Here is a 14,618-nt window from a genome sequence, read left to right as displayed (position 1 = left end):
ATGTACCTGTTTTCAGAAGATTAGGGAAGGAAGTCTAGGCTGAGTCTTGAAGGTTGGAGAAATCACTTTGCCCTCATTCCCTCTCCAATCTCAATCACTACATAATCCTCTTATCTTAATATTTACCACCGTTAACATAAGTTAACATAATGTGCACATTTGGGTCTCTATAATGCAATTAAGAGCTTAGCATTATTATATTGTATTGTATTGTATTGTATTGTATTGTATTTTTTGAGAGAGAGAGAAAGAGAGAGAGAGAAAGGGAGGGAGAGAGAGTGTGTGAGTGAGGGAAAGGGAAGAGGGAGAGACAGACAGAATCCTGAGCAGGCTCCATGTTCAGTACTGGAGCCCAACGCAGGGCTCCATCTCACACCCCTGGGATCATGACCTGAGCTGAAATCAAGAGTCAGATGTTCAAACAACTGAGCCACCCAGGCACCCCAAGCTTAGCATTATTTTAAATTTTGCTTAAATATATCTATCCATGTCTTATTTTGCAATCACTAAACTGAGACTATCGGTGAAAGAAAAATTAGGCAATTCTTAAATTCTGATCAGTTTTTTTTAATAGTAATAGAAATAACCTAAGTTTTTCTATTGTAGCATTTGTTAAGTAGGATACTGCCAACATTGAATTACATGTGTACCAATTGGATATAACTATAAGCAATGTATAGTATTCCAATATTTATGTATTACCAGAATTCTTTACCATGAACATCAAATGAGACTGGCTTTCCTTTTGATATACAACATGCTCATGGAATGCCTCTGCCCACATAACTTTATTTATAAGAATAACTTTTTTTTATTATGAAGTACCAGATGCTTATTGTCAAGCTTTTGAAACCAGAAGGAATTTTTTAAAAAGTCACACAAATTATTCTCCCCAGAAATATCTATAGATAGAAGTTTGGTATTTTATGGTTGTCCTTAATTTATAATACATGTGTATGCTCGTGTATGTATGTACATGTATACATTTATGTGTTGCTTTTCATGCAGTTTTCCCATAATATGATTTAGTAGTGGTATAATACAGCACTTGAAAAGTCTTTTATAAAATTAGTAAATAATTTTGTTTTCTCATAACACCATTGTTATTTATAACATTCTCTCTAAAAAATATTACCACAATGAATAAATCTTTACATAAGCTTTTCCTTCATCTCATGATGATATATTCTACGAACTGCTGAATGAAATAAAGACAAAAATGTAGACTCTTATTCTGTAGCCAAACATCCATTTTAAACATTCTACTTTTGTTCCTATTTTGCTTTACTTAGCCAACTATTTAAGTTCATACAAAGAATCTTGTTTGTGATGAGGAAGAACTGTAGTTGAATAAGCCAATTAAAAGTGACACTTCTTCCATGAATCCTCAGTTTGTTCTCTATAGTTAAGAGTCTCTTATGATTTGCTTCCTTTTTTTTTTTTTTTTTTTTTTTGTTGTAGGGAGGTGGGTGGGGATGGGTGATGGCGCATCAAGAAGGGCACTTGTAATGAGCACTGGATGTTTATGTAAGTGATGGATCACTGAATTGTACATCTATAGTCAATTTTACCATAGTGTTAACTAACTAGAATTTAAGTAAAAACTTGAAGAAAAAAAAAAAAAAGAGAGGGACACGGCTACTTACAATAACCTTAAGGAAAAGAGACCAGTGATTAGATCTCTGCTGTTACGATCTCCAGTCAGACATACTACTCTAAAGATTCTGAATCCTAGATCCAGTCCAGGACTATTTCAGTGAATTTCCTGTGTTTCAGTTTGGGCTGCTATAACAAAATACTGGAGACTGAGTGGCTTAAACAACAGACATTTATTTCTCAAAGTTCTAGTGGCCAGAGGTCCAAGATGAGGGTACCAGTCTTCTCGGCTCTGGTGACAGCCTCTTCTTGCCCTGCAGATGACCACCTTTGTCCTCACATGGCTGAGAGCTTGAGAGAGCAAGCCCTCTGGTCTCTTCTTTAAGGACACTAATCCCATCATGAGGACGCTTGACTGTCTAAACCTGATTACCTCCCAAAGGCCCCATCTCCAAATACCATCATATTGTGTGTTTGGGGGGAGGGAGGCTAGGACTTTAGCATATGAATTTGGTTGGGGGATGCAATTTAGTGCATAGCATCCTGTTTCTTCAGATCATACAGATGAAGGTCAAGTCTTTCTCCTCCCAGATGCCCAGGGTGGGTGGTACAATGGCAGTCATACAAGGGTACAAGAGAAGCCACTACCCCACATACTCCAAACCGCATGCCTCCCAAAGGCCACTGGATTATTTTTAAGAATCACTTGCATATGAAAAAAAAGTGTGAAGAAATGGGCAGATTACTTGAAGGAAATACTTCTTTATTTCTTCACCTTCGATAAATAGGTCTGTGCTTTAAAAACCTGAATGAAAATGTCAGGAAAAACTATTTCTTAGTGCTTTCATTCTCCAGCTTTATTCAGGAATCATCTGAGACCTCAAACTCAATCCCAGGTCTTGTGTCTGAAGTTGGTAAGAAGGCTTGAATTTAGACCTTGACTTTCTCCAACACTAATGGCTTGCACTCTGCCTCTGAGTCTTACTCCTTTATCAGATGCCTTGAAAATGAACTGCTTCAGTTTCACTTAAGCTTTATGAAGTCCTTTAGTGATTATTGGACTACATCAGCCAATCTGAGAAATTCGTGACTTACACTTCTTTATTTTTTTAAAAGAATATTAAATCATTTATTCATAACACATGATAATGGATGATACACAAGCTTTAATCCCAGCTATAGCTTTATCTGATACCATAAATTCAATTTAGACATATTGCATAAGATATGCCAACAATCATATTAACAACCAAATAAATTCTAGGACTTTGCTTGGGTGACCCTTTTAATGGTGAATTCTAGGTCACAACACATTAACTGTCAGTTCAACCACACCAATGTTTGTGGAGACAATGGTTTCTGTGCCCAAGCGGGTTGCAAATAAATGTCACCTGGAACCTGGCATCACCCTGAAGGAATCCTAACTTCATACTGTTGGTGTAGTTCACCAAGATGGCTTCAGAGTGGACTAACTTTACACAGCACATTAAAAAAAAAACAAAAAACAAAAAACAAAAAAAAACAAAAAACCAAAAAAACCCAAAAAACATCTATTCAGCATCATAATCAGATGATTACATTTAGCAATCAACAGCATGGGTGCGAAAAAAAAATCATTAAAACCCTTTGTTGGAATGCTTTACACTCTCCACAGAACAGAAACTAAAATAACCTGTTATACAATTAGTCACAAATACAGTCCTCATGTTTTTTGCCCATACACATGAGTTTCGTCTAAAACATGTCTTTGTAGCAGCTAGGCCCTGCCACCACTGTGCCTGTCTGAGTTCACAAATCTGTTGTAACCTGCAGCTTCCTTGTCACTTCTCTGGCTCTCGTCTCCTGCTAAGCTTTGTTTCCTGACAGTAATTAAAACCTTCTGACACTGCCATAGCTACTGCTGCTGCTGAAATAGCCATAGCCACCTTGGTTTCATGGTTTGGCAGCGTATTGGTCTCCACCACCATAACGGTCAGAACTTCTGACTCCAAATTTCCTCCTTTCATGAGTCCAAAATTTGAAGACTGAGTGTTGCAGTTGCCAAAATCATTATAGCTTCCACGACCTCCAAAGTTGCTTCCATCATTACCAAATTCATTGTAGCCATCCCCAATGCCACCATTTCCACCACCACCCCGACTGCCACCAAAGACACCTCGCCCACTGAAGTTTCCTTCATGACCAAAGTTTCCATTCTCACCAAAACCACCTCCACGACCACCACTAAAGTTTCCAGAACCACTTGGACCTCTTTGGCTGCATGAAACACTAGCCATCTCTTGCTCAGATAGAGCTCTCCTTACTTCACAGTCGTGGCCATTCATAGCACAGTATTTTTGAATGACAGTCTTGTCTACAGAGTCATGGTCATCAAATATTACAAAAGCCAAGCTTCTCCTTTTGCCGCTGCCTTGGTCAGTCATGATTTCAATCACTTCAATTTTCCCATAGTGTTCAAAATAGTCTCTTAAACGTGTTCTTCAGTGTTTTCTTTAATGCCACCAACACAAATATTTTTCACAGTTAAGTGGGCATGAGGTCTTTGAGAATCTTCTCTTGAAATTATTCTCTTCTCTTTGGTTCCGCACCTCTTCCATCCACTTTGCATGGCCTTGCATTCATGGCTGCATCCACCCCCTCCACAGGGGCATACATGACAGACCCTAAGCCTCTGTAGAGTTTGGTGTTTGGCTCTCTCATCCCCACACAATCTGTAAGCATTCCCCATTGCCCAAAATGGCTCCTCAGATTCTCATCAGTTGTTTCAAAGCTCAAATCTCCGATGAAAAGCTTCCACAGCTGTTCAGGCCCTTTGGGAGACAGACCTAGACATGAGGGTGGTGGGAGGGGAGACTTTAACGATACTTCCTCAGAAGTGTCCAGGAGCAGAAAGCGACTTACTCAACTTAAAAAAAAAAAAAAAAAAAGAATTTCCCCTCCAAGTATACTTTTTACAGTACTAGTCTAAAAATTTAGCATGGATTATACTTGTAGATCCAGGTTTAGAAACACATTTTCCAGGAACAGTCACTAAATGATTTTATCTGCTTGATTTCCCCATCCCTTATATTTTATGCTCTGGGATCATTTCACATCTCTTTTGGTCAAAAATCATAGAAATATAAATGTTGATAATAGCAATGTCAACATTGTATTTTATCATTTCAAAGTACTTTCATAGGGATTAATATATTCGACATTTATGTCAGCTCTGTGAGATCTGAAAAGAATTATTCTCATCTTCGTATTACAGATGAGAAAACTGAGGCATATTCAGGACATGGTATGTCCTTAATCCTAACAAGGAACTAAAGCAAAATTTCAGAGACTGAATCTGGGATTTTTTTTTTAAATTAAAACTTAAAGAAAAGAAGCACACTCTTGACAACACCTCAGAGAACTTTCCTTTCTTATTAGTTGTTCCATGCATTTATGTTTTAACTAATCACTTGGAGTTAAAAGGAAATTAGAAGTTTATTTGCCTGAATAATCTCAAATCACTATGTGCATTCATACTAAAACATCCTTGTGTTTTTTCACATGTAAGAGATTTTTAATTTGAATCACATGAAGAGGTAGTCAGTTGTCACACTTTACATGCTGATGTTCTGTTTGATAGCAATCTATTTTTGTATTTTCTTTTATAACTGCTATGGAGTCCTTGTATTTGTGCAAATCCATTTCCATTTTTGGAATCATTAGGCATGCATAATGTAGTTCATTGCTATCAGAATTTCATGCTTATGTAATATAATTGACTCATAATAATTAGTGGGATGCTTATTTTTGCCTGAAGTTAGAAATTTTCATTTTTTTTCCTTTTTGACTCCTGGGTCAAAGATACAAAGCTAAGTAGAAATTTGTATAATTATCTTGTGGATTTCCAAAGTTCCAGAATCTCTAATCAATTTAAGTCATTAAATAGTTCTTTTTTTTTTTCAAAATCTGTAAATTCAGGAAGATATAAAACCCTTCAGATGTAATTAAATTAAGAAATTATATTGTATTTCATGTTGCCTGACATAATTCTTATTATCAACATTCTTAGCCTATATACTCAAAATAATTTATTAAAATTTAATTTTAATCACTACATTGCTGGCATTTAAAAAAGCAAGACTTTTTTTTTTTTTTACCTCATTTGTTCCCAAACTTACTTCATTTGTGCATTCATGTCTCCACTATGCATTCTAAGTGTCCGATACTCAGGTAGGTAATTGAATAGAAAACTAAATAGGTCACGTCCTTGTATTGACATTATGTATTACAGATTCTAAAGGAGTAGGTGAAAATAGCCAAGGTAGAATATAAGAAATACTATAACAGAGGTACGTGTGTGTCACTTTGGTAACACAGAGGAAGAGGAAGACACACCCCATCTTCAGGTAGATTGGCTGTTGGGGAAGCTTTCCCAGAAAAAGCTGCTTTTAATCAGAGTCCTACAGTATTTGAACAGTTTGCCAGATGTATGGTAGGAAATAAGGGAAAGGCACCAAAAAAACCCCCAGATATCTTAATGTTCATGGATTTTTCAAGCAGAGGGAGCAAAATATTATTTGAAGAAAAGGAAGGGTATATATGGGGCAGGTGGCTTAGCTGGGCGGGGGGCGGGAACTTCTAAATGTTAAATCTGAAAGGGACACTGAATGAAGTATGGTTAAATGGTGGGTGATGGGACAAGGCAGAATGTGACTTACATCCTCCTTCCACACCCTAACAGCTGCTTCACCTTGGACAAATTACTCAATAGCTGTAAGCCCTGGTTTTCATATTTGAAATGTGTGGATGAATATGTACACGCATATGTACCATTTATGGGTTTTTCAGGTTTAAATAAAATAATAAAATTTATGTGGTGAACATAGTGCTGAGTTGTACTCAAATTTCAACTATCAACACTGTTATTATTCTTATTGCTACTATGATTAGTAGGTCTTCATTCCATAGGAAGATCATTCCAGCAGCTGTGGAGAGAACTCAGTGGTAGGGGAAAACACTGCAGGCTAGGAAATCTCTTTATGGAGTATTTCATCCATTCTGTCTACAGAATAAAACAGAATAATAATACTGATAATAAAACAAAAATATTATCTAAAATAATTTTGTACCCCATACCAGATAAACAGAACCAATATTTTAGACACACACACACACACACACACACACACAGAGAGAGAGAGAGAAAGAGAGAGAGAGAGAGAGATAAAAAGAGACAAACAGAGGACAGAGATACAGACAGGGAGGCAAAGAGGTAGAGAGAAACTTATTTTAAGGAATTAACTCCCGTGATTGTGGGGGCTAGAAACTCTAAAATCTGCAGGGTAGGTGGCAGGCTAGAAACGCAGACAGAATTTCTATGTTACAATCTTCTGGCAGAATTCCTTCTCCTTCCAGAAACCTCAATTTTTGCTCCTAAAGCCTTTAACTGGCCGGCCTTCACATTATGGAGGATAATAGGCTTTACTCAGTATCTACTGATTGTGAATGTTAATCATATCTAAAAATATGTGTGACTTGACAGAAATATCTAGGCTGGTGTTTGACCAAACAACTGGGCACATAGCCTTGCCAAGGTGGCACATAAGATTAACCGTCGCGATAGGGCTAATGAAACCAAGGTTTAGCACACTCAGGTGATAACATGTGAAGATGTAGTGATATAACCTGTAGTGGATAACATGTCGGAGATGTAGTAATAGTGGAAGCTGGAACTGGCATTCAAACCCCTGGTTATATGACTTCATATTCAGAATGTGTCACCCATCAGCTGTCCCATGTCCTAATAGTAGATATGGGAAAGAAGGGATCCGTGTGACAACCATGACTATGTGAGGGAAATGAGGAAGCAGAAGGAGAGTAAAATTATTTCCTGTGGTTTATTTTTAATGATTAAGTGACTGCTACAGTGATTCCAAAAAGGGGCGATGGTGGGGATGAAGAAATGGTCTGTTTTGAATCAGGTAAGTTTGAGTCCTGCGAAGATCAACCTGTTACCTCCCTGAGTAAAAAAAATATATATATATATTGGATGGGAAAAAAAGCATTGTTCCTTGGCCTGCTTCCTTCCCAAATATCATCTCTGCTGCGTGAAATGTCTTTCCACATTTATCCACACACAGCACCCAACTCCTCCTTCAAGTTTGAGATAGACTAGTGTCTTCCTTGTGAAGTCTTCTGAGTTTCCAGGCACACTTAGTCATCTTTCCTTGTGCCTCTATAGGGCACAGCTTTGTTAGTGCTGTCACACTCCACAGCAACCTCCTGGAGATGGGGACCCATGTCTGACCCAGCTTAGCAGCTCACAGAGTGCTTGGTCCTCAGCACTGGACAATAAGCCACCACTGAATGAATAAATATTGGCCTCCTCATTTTATTAATATAAGTATGCATATGGTTGATCAGGAGTATAACATATTGTGATGTACTTATGGATCCTTTTAAATATTCAGCATAAGTATGAGATAATAGGTTGACTGTCATATAATGTGTAACTATAACTATAAAGTAAAATGTTGTCCCTGAGCTCATTCATATCTCTGTTTGGTCTGTCTCAATGCTGACCGCAAATTATATATCATTCCTATATCTATATATTAATTTCCTTTCTACCGAAATGGTCAAACAAACTAGTCTTTTGTACTTTTCTCTTTTTTTTTTTTTTTTTGGCATCTAGCCCAGGAATTATTTTCCTGAATTAAAATAAATAATAAAATAAAATAAAATAAAATAAAATAAAATAAAATAATAAATATAATACTTTATTTATTTTTTAATTCAGGAAAATAAGGTGGCTCTCTAATATTTTGATGTAGGTATATAACATTGTACTACAACTTAAAATTTTATAATCAAAAAATTGTTTAAATTCTATTAACTAAAATTTAGTTAATTATAGCAACTTTAGAAGTACATACTCTGCTCAAACTGTAGTGAATATTAATTTATTGGAAGGAAGAACAGGTGTGGATTTATATGTTATATTCTGATTTTTTTCCAAAGTATGTATTCACTTTCAAGGCCCTGAAATTCTGTCTGTCTTTGCAGCATTGGACACATCACAAACAGGTCAGATTCTTTTAGGGGCACATAGGTGTCCAGTGAAATTGTGCTTGGCAGTTCACATACCTGGTGCACACATGAATGACTGACCACAACATCTCTCTTCTCAGTTAGAGTCACTTTGTGATTCGTTTTTGCATCTGCATATGGTTTTCAGGCCAAAAAATCAACGGATTAGCAGCAACTTTGAGCAGCACAATGGGTAAATACATAGGATTATCTTTTATAAAGACCTTAAATTTGAGTAATACTAGCATATAACATTCCAGAAAGGGAAATAGAATGCTCACTAACTTTTGTAAAAAATAATCATTCCATTGTAGTAAATAATGGAAATGCACAGATAACTTTATTTATAACCCTCAACTTTAAAGAAGCATAGAAAATATACATTTGTAGATAAAAGGATTTTTTTTATTTTTTAATTTTTTTAAGTTTCTTTATTTATTTTGAGAAAGAGAGAGAGCACGAGTGGGGATGGGGCCGAGAGAGGGAGAGAGAATTCCAAGCAGGCTCCAGGCTGGAAGCTCAGAGCCCAATGTGGGGTTCGAATGAACCCATGAACCATGATTCATGACCTCAGCTAAGATCCAGTCACAGCTTAACCGACTGAGCCACTCAGGCACCCCTAAAAGGATATTTTTAAATACAGCATATTCTAATGTTAGAACTTTATTGTTCTAGTTACCCTTACCTAATGTGTTCTAGGTGAAATGTTAACTTCTTTATTCACTACTCTTTTACTAATTCTTTGTGTAGTGTAAATATTCTTAATTTTAAGCCTCTAAATAAACATAGAATTGCTAACTCAATAACAGTCTGTGAAATATAAAATATATTCTGTTCAATCAAAACTTTACATTTTCTTTATTATATTGAATCATTAAGTTATGTGGATAAATCACAAATTATAATGAGGTTATTTTATTCAATCCTAAATATATATATTTTTCTATAAATGTATCCTGGTCTTAAAATGAATGTGCATATTTGGATTAGTGTGTCTTATTCTGATTCTTCTCTTAGTTTTAAAAATTCAGATTTGTTTTAGCCTCTAGAGTGTTCTCAAAGAGTGCCTCCAGGAAGTTTCTAAGATGCCAGCCCTTTCTCCCTATCACATCTATAGTTTAAGGCATTTTAAGATGCTTTACATAATGATGTTGCCCTCATTTCTTTCTCTCTTGTATTTCTCAACTTTCTTTCTTGTAATAATTCAGCAAACATTTAGTGAGTGCCCACTAGGTGTCAGACAATCTCCTAGTAATTAACAAAAAAAAAAAAAGAAAAGAAAAAACCTTCCTTGATATCTTCACATATGTGGAAAGAATTAAGACGAGAAAGAGTAGTGTGAGAAAGAAGAAATTTTCTGCTATTTTCTCTTTGAAAATGTTGAAGTGGCCTGCTTCCTGAACACTTTCCAACTGGCACTGGTTTTACAGTTGACGGGATTAGAACACCATTTCTTTAAAAAATTGGTGTTGTGTAACAAATTAACACAGTAATGTTGTAATTACTCTCTTAAAGACTCATTTGTAGAAGATGTTGTATTGTTCACCCAGAAAATATTTTGAGGAAGTTTGTCAATAATATATTTTTCTATTTATTTATAAGACATTGTTGGAATGTCTACTATACCAAGGTTCTTTATACAATTTCTGTGAAGAAAACTTAAATAAAAAAATGCTACCTATTCTCAAGGAACTTACACGTAGCAAGAGAGAAATTAATATAATCAAGTTGGAATGCACATGCAAGCTGGAATGTGGACTTTATATTCTCAGTCAATAAAGACAGAATTTAGGTGCCAATATAAAACTTAATTCCATTCTTACACCTTTGGACAACTTCACATTAAAAACTCTGTGGCATGAGCTATAAGATTTTGTTCATTTTAACTAAAGATATGCAGTCTTAAAAGAAAATAAAAATTCAAATTCAAGATTTGTTGAATGTCTTGATATTATATTCCAAAAGAGGTCCATTTCTTTCTTATGCAATGCACATTATTTTCAAAATGCTTAGACATGTTTCTAACTGAAAAGAGGCTTCAAAAAACTATAAAGTAAAGGCAACTACTTTATAAAGGGTTTTACAAATGTCTGCTTTAAAAGAAGACAAATAGTTTAAACAGACAATATACTATAAATAATCATAATTTACATGATTCTAAAATAAAAATTTAATCTACAAATTCATAGGTTGAATCTTTTTCAGATAGGTAATATCCAAATACATACCTTTGAAGATTCTTTATTATATCTTTTCTAAAATCTTCTGTTTCCCATGTTTCTTGTTTAATTGTATCGTTTTACTTTGTTGCTTTACTCTCATTATAAAAGTTTTTTTTTTCTAATATTGGGGGACTTTTGTTTAATCACTATCATTATTATTAATAGTAGCAGCAGTAGTGGTAGTAGTAATACTTGGAAATCCTATTCTAGTTCTAATTTGCTGTAGTCTGTTCCTAGATGTTGTACAAGATGGACAACATGTACTGCTCCTACTGAAAGGTATGTGCCAAGGTCATGTCCTCTGGATATGAACTGTTCATCCCCTTCTGGGCATAATTAGCTTCTAAGAACATTTCTCTAATCTCTTCATTCTCAGGAATGACACTGCTCCAGCTCTAGATCAAGTGCCACTACAGTGAGTTCTGAGCAAAATGGGAAGAACTCAAATGGTCTAGCCATTCCAAATGTATCTCTCCCATTAGTAACCTTGACAACAAATGTTTCCAAGGCCATTGCTCCATCTTAGGAGCATTGACTTAGCTTGGCACACTCTAATGCCGCTCCTACTTTTGCAATAATTATATGCTGTACATGCTCTGGGTCATGAGCATGTACTCTGGGTTTGAGATGTGAACATGTCTATGTTCCAAATGTTAGAACTCCCTTCAGTATTTCTGTAAAGTGACATCATTTTTTGTTGTTTTGTTAGACATCTATAGGTTTATTCTTACCTGTGAACTACCTTTCATGGAATGTTAAGTGACAGACAGAGTGTATATATTTCTCACTTTATTATTTTTTCCAAGTGCTTTACCTCTTGTTCATGTTGTAAACCCATAATTTATCTTTCAATACCCTGAACACTGTACTCTTTTTTTTTACATAATTTGTTGCTTTAATAAAGATGTCGTTATTTTAAAATGTGTTTCTTTATTTGATTCTTTGTTTCCTTTCCTCAGGGAATGGCAACAATATTCCCTCACTATCCCTACACAAAACTTTAGTCTTCATTTCCTCTTTAATCCTATTTCCTCCATTTAAACTATCCAGTAAGGTTTTCATAATCTGTTGTAACTGTTTTTTTTTTCTTCTAATACTTTATATTAAATGTTTTCAAATTTTCCTTCACTGTCTATTTTTCACTACCACTGTTTGTTTATACATCTACTGTTTCCTGACTGGCCCATTGTATTCATTTCAGTGGTCATTGCCTTGTTTAATGTGCCCAACTAATGGATTTATTTCACAACAGATAATGTTTTTCATAAAATGCAAATCTGATCTCATTTTCCCATGAATCTCCAATGCCTCTGGAGAATGAACTATCATCCTTAATGGAGCACAAAATCCTTCATGATTTTCAGCTTTATCTCTTTTGACTTTATCCTGGAATTCATTAAATTTGGAGTTCTTTGCTCTGATTCCCCAGGCTGTTTCTAATATCCTTGATTTTGCATAGATCTCAACTGAAACATCTAATCACACTAGTGTACACACTTGCATGCTTCTTCAGAAAGATAGTCTCCAGATATTTCTTCAATACATATTGATTATGGATACTAAATGTTGAGCAAGTGGACTCTTGGTACCATTATTAAAACTCACCTTCCCTCTTCTTTTCTAAGTATGTCATCTCTGTCTTTAGGTTTCCCATATAATTCTTGAAGAAAAGACAACAACAACAAAAACAACAACAACAACAAACTTCCTCAGAAAAACATATAACAGTCCACTGGACACACCCTTTTTTTGACTCTTCTTATTCAGCACAACCTAAGAAATTGCATTGGTGCTTCACCCTCCAGTAGAAAATATAAATCAGAGTTAACTTTCCACTGTCATATTGAGCCATATAAAATTAATAGTATTTTCTTGGTCAAAAATGTCAGATTTTGCCAATGTTATGTGATTTAACCTAGTATGTGTAGTGTTTCATTCTACAAAATACTAGCAAAAGCCATTGTCTCTACCTTGTTACATTTCCAGTGATGATACGGTACTGCTGAGAGTTTGGTCTATCAGACACCTCACATGCTGAGCCACCACTTAATGTGTATTTGATTCAGATAAGATACCTTCTCTGGCTGAAATGGCTTTAGCACTTTAAAGAAATAGACTTTATTTTTTAAAGCAGTTTTAAGTTTACAACAAAATTGAGTGGAGAGTACAGAATTCCCATTTACCCTTCTGTCCCACACAGGACAGCCTCTCCCCACTATCTGTACCCCCTGACTAGAATGGGACATTTGTTATAATCAATAACACTACACTGGCACATCATAATTGCCCCAGATCCTTAGATTACATTGAGTCAACTCTTGGTTTTGTACATTCTATGGGTTGTGACAAATGTCTAATGACAAGAATTCACCATTATAGTGTCATACAGAATACTTTGACCACACAAAAAGTCCTCTGTTCTCCACCTATTCATCCTTTCCTTTCTATCGCAATCCTTGGCATCCACTGACCTTTATACGCCTCCATCGTTTTGTCTTCTCCAGAATGTCATATAGTTGGAATCATATGTTATGCAGCCTTTTCACATTGGCTTATTTCCCTTAGTAGTGTGCATTTAGAGATTGTCTGTGTTTTTCATGACATGATGGTTCATTTCTTTTTAGTGCTGAGCCATACTTACTTATACATCCATCTACTGAAGGACATCTTACTTGTTTACAAGTTTTGGCAGTTTGGGGTTTTTGTATGGACATATGTTTCATCACACTTGGATCAATACCCAGTGCATGATTTCAGGATGGTAAAAGTAAATTTATTTTATAAGGAAAGACCAAACTGTCTTCTAAAGTAGCGATGCCATTTTGGATCAGGCTTTTACCACTTTTGCTTGCTAGGAGGACTCTTATACACTATTTAAATGGAGCCCAGTTACATTTTTCTTTTTTATGAAATTCTCACAATCTGCAGATAAAACTGGGCATTTTTTCTCTATTCTACCAGAAAACTTATTTTTTAAGCATATATTAAATAGATCCCAAATGAAACAAAATCTAGGAAAAGAGGGCAAATGTCCTTGGAAGGGTCAACTTACCTGAGAAAGGTTATGGTATATGATGGTAACTCATGCCAAATGCCACACCTGAGTAATTGAGGAAAGCATGTTTTATGGAATATATATTATAGTTCACTTACATCTTCTTTCTGGACTCAGCCACACTAGTCTATGGCTGCATACAAATGAATTAAATTATAGGTTGCTTAGAGTTTCTCATGTGGGGGCCCTGATCTATTTTGGCACAAAGGGCCTGTCTGAGCACCACATGGGAAGAGAGACTTCCTACCCTCAACACTGAAGCAGTATTTGGCAGACTGGGAACAGCACAGTGCCCTCGCACAGGGTGCTTCCTGTTAGAAACAGCTGCAAAGATGGCAGAAATCATCAGGGGTCGGGAATTTGACTGGAGGAGGGGACTGGTCACAGTTTTATCCTGTCTTTGAAACCATGACCTTTGAACAAAATTCTTAAGGAGTTGAGACCAGCACGTAGTGATGTCCAAGAATCAGTTGATTTGCAACTCATCGTTATGGATTAAAGATTGATAAAAATTACTCGGGAAAAGGAATCTGTAGGGGAATAAAACTTCAAGATCAGTAGAAGGCAGTGCCTTTGAAATATGGTTAGTATAATAAGTATGAAACAGAATCTACCAGTTGTAGGAATAATTAGAGATCAAATAAAATAATGCATATTATTATACTTTGAAATAGCAT

General features: G+C 35.7%; 1 pseudogene; it reads right to left on the bottom strand.

The window, feature by feature from the left end:
* Nucleotides 1-3,129: 3,129 nt before the first annotated feature.
* On the bottom strand, nucleotides 3,130-13,373 carry LOC122480133 (annotated as a pseudogene).
* Between the last annotated feature and the right edge of the window lie 1,245 nt (nucleotides 13,374-14,618).

The sequence above is a fragment of the Prionailurus bengalensis genome, chromosome A1 (genome assembly GCF_016509475.1).
Source record: "Prionailurus bengalensis isolate Pbe53 chromosome A1, Fcat_Pben_1.1_paternal_pri, whole genome shotgun sequence".
NCBI classification, from domain to species: Eukaryota; Metazoa; Chordata; class Mammalia; order Carnivora; family Felidae; genus Prionailurus; species Prionailurus bengalensis.
Note: the sequence above shows the minus strand (reverse complement) of the source record. Positions and strands in the feature narration are given on the sequence as shown.